This window comes from Trachypithecus francoisi, unplaced genomic scaffold, assembly GCF_009764315.1.
Source record: "Trachypithecus francoisi isolate TF-2019V2 unplaced genomic scaffold, Tfra_2.0 Lachesis_group8, whole genome shotgun sequence".
Lineage (NCBI taxonomy): Eukaryota > Metazoa > Chordata > Mammalia > Primates > Cercopithecidae > Trachypithecus > Trachypithecus francoisi.
This window is the reverse complement of record NW_022681473.1, coordinates 50,682,031-50,685,089: the sequence shown is the minus strand read 5'-3', so window position 1 is coordinate 50,685,089 and position 3,059 is coordinate 50,682,031. Positions and strand designations below refer to the sequence as shown.

General features: G+C 45.2%; 1 pseudogene; it reads left to right on the top strand.

The window, feature by feature from the left end:
- The first annotated feature begins 2,363 nt into the window (after positions 1-2,363).
- Positions 2,364-2,817, top strand: LOC117081559 (annotated as a pseudogene).
- The last annotated feature ends 242 nt before the right edge of the window (positions 2,818-3,059 follow it).

The window sequence follows — 3,059 nt, the reverse complement described above, 5'->3', positions numbered from 1 at the left end:
GGCCTGTTTTTTGTTCTTCTAATTAGAAGGGAATTGCATGTGTTTAGAGGAGACGGAGTGGTTAATCAAGGGGCATGGTATTGTTCTTGGAGAAGGTGGAAGGAAGAATGATGAGCCTTAGAAAGGAGATCTGACCCTCTTTCTCTGAGATTGGCAGGAAGGAAGTGAAGGAAGTATAGTTAGCTAAATTTGTAGGTGTAGAAGCAGGAAATTGAAGTTCACACCTGATATTTTAAATTTCCTAAGAAGTAGGAAGCAAGCCAATTGCCAAAATTGGTAGCAGTGGTGGTGTGGTGGAGAAGGGACCAGAAGTAGGTTATGGGCGTTCAAGAGCTTGGAGAAAGTTCTTGAATCTATCTCCACTAAGCCATCTGCCTTCAGATGGACAACTATTAATACAATAGCTTCCCATCTGATTAACTTGCCTCCACTAAACCCTTTCAACATACTACAAACAGGTTGACCTTTTTTAAAAGGACATATCAGATCATGCCACCCTCTGCATGAAATTGTACACTTGCTCAAAATTATTGAAATGACCCAAATTTTTGGTTCACATTATCTTCTCAGCCTTGCCCTCAGCCCTCCATACACTCTTAACAGGAACCCTTTTCATTTCCTTCCTCCTTTCCTCCTTGAGGCCTTCACAGATACTCTTCCCTATACCAGGAGAGCACTTGCATTTCACTCCTATTCCTTTCACTTGGTTAATTTTAACCCTTTCTTTGGGTCTCGAATTAAATGTCGCTTTCTCAGAGAGGCCTTCCCTGATTCTTCAGTCTAGGCTAGGTCTTCCTATTGTATGCTCTTATGATACTTGGAGCTTTTTCGTTGGTAGCACTCTTCACAATGGTAATTATAGTTGGCCCTTGAACAACATGAGATTGAACTGCATGGGTCCATGTTTACATGAATTTTCTTCTGCCTCTGCCACCCCGAGACAGCAAGACCAATCTCTCCTCTTCTTCCTCCTGCTCAGGCTATGCAATGGGAAGATGACAAGGATAAATACCTTTATGATGGTCCATTTCCGCTTAATAAAGTAAATATATTTTCTCTTCCCTGTGATTTTCCTTTTTTTTCTTCTCTTTTTTTTTTTTTTTGGAGATAGAGTCTCACTCTGTCACCCAGCCTGGAGTGAAGTGGTGCAATCTTGGCTCACTGCAACCTCTGCCTCTCTGGTTCAAGCGATTCTCCTGCCTCAGCCTCCTGAGTAGCTGGGACTACAGGCATGCACCACCACGCCTGGCTAATTTTTTTGTATTTTTAGTAGAGACGGGATTTCACCATGTTGGTCAGGATGGTCTCAAACTCCTGACCTCAAATGATCTGCCCACCTTGGCCTCCCAAAATGCTGGGATTACTCCCAAAATGCCAGGTGAGTCACTGCACCTGGCTCTCTGTGATTTTCTTAATAACATTTTCTTTTCTCTAGCTGACTTTAGTGTAAGAATATAGTACATAATACATATAACATACAAAATATGTGTTCATCAACCATTTATGTTATCAATAAGATCAACAGTAGGCTATTAGTAGTTATATTTTTGGGGAGTCAAAAGTTATACACGGATTTTCAACTGTGCAAGGGGTCAACCCCTTAACCCCCATGTTGTTCAAGGGTCAACTGAGTATGTTTGTATATAGTGAACAAGGGGTCTGTCCTCCACTAGACCATAATTCCATGAAGGTAGGCACTGTGTCTGTTTGTTTGGTCTACTGCTACATGTTTAACATGTAGCACATTGCCTGGCATGTAACAGATGACAAATAAATAGTTGTTAAATGAATAGGTTAATCAATTTTGTTAATTAATATTGTGAAGAGATAATCAAGGTCACAATACCTATGAGAGCCCAATCAAGAATGGAGACCACTTTTCCTAGGCGGCCGCTGAAGATGGCAGAGGTGCAGGTCCTGGTGCTCAATGGTTGAGGCCATCTCCTGGGCCTCCTGGCAGCCATCGTAGCTAAGCAGGTACTGCTGGGCCAGAAGGTGGTGGTCATATGCTGCGAGGGCATCAACATTTCTGGCAATTTCTTTTTTTCTTTTTTGAGAGAGTTTCCCTCTTGTTGCCCAGGCTGGAGGGCAATGACGCGATCTTGGCTCAAAGCAACCTCCGCCTCCAGGGTTCAAGCAATTCTCCTGCCTCAGCCTCCCGAGTAGCCAGGATTACAGGTGCCCACCAGCACGCCCAGCTAATTTTTTGTATTTTTAGTAGAGACAGGGTTTCACCTGTCTTGAACTCCTGACCTCATGTGATCGGCCCGGCTCAGCCTCCTAAAGTGCTGAGATTACAGGCGTGCGCACCACGTCCGGCCATTTCTGGCAATTTCCACAGAAACTAGTTGAAGTACCTGGTTTTGCTCCACAAGCAGATGAACACCAACTCTTCCGAGGCCCCTACCACTTCCGGGCCCTCAGCCACATCTTCTGGCGGACCCTGCGAGGCATGCTGCCCCACAAGACCAAGCGAGGCCAGGCTGCCCTGGACCGCCTCAAGGTGTTTGACATCATCCCACCACCCTAAGAAAAGAAAAAGCGGATGACAGTTCCTGCTGCCCTCAAGGTCATGCATCTGAAGCTTATGAGAAAGTCTGCCTATCTGGGGCGCCTGGCTCACGAGGTTGACTGGAAGTACCAGGCAGTGACAGCTACCCTGGAGGAGAAGAGGAAGGAGAAAGCCAAGATCCACTACTGGAAGAAGAAACAGCTCCTAAGGCTACGGAAACTGGCAGAGAAGAACGTGGAGAAGAAAGCTGACCAATACACAGAAATCCTCAAGACCCACGGACTCCTGGTCTGACCCCAATAAAGACTGTTAATTCCACAAAAATAAAAAATAAAAAAATGAGAGAGAGAGGGAGAGACCACAGCACTGCTGCAGAGTCAGTCTGCAGGGTTATGTTCAGCAGCTTCATTATGGGGGTGGAGAAAGCTGATAGTTGAACTGATGCAAGGTGGGTGTGGAAGAAAGAGGATAATGTTGGTCTTCATGTGGCACTATAAGGTGTAGGTGGAATAGGGAAGGGAAATATGGAGAGGAGTGATGAACTTGG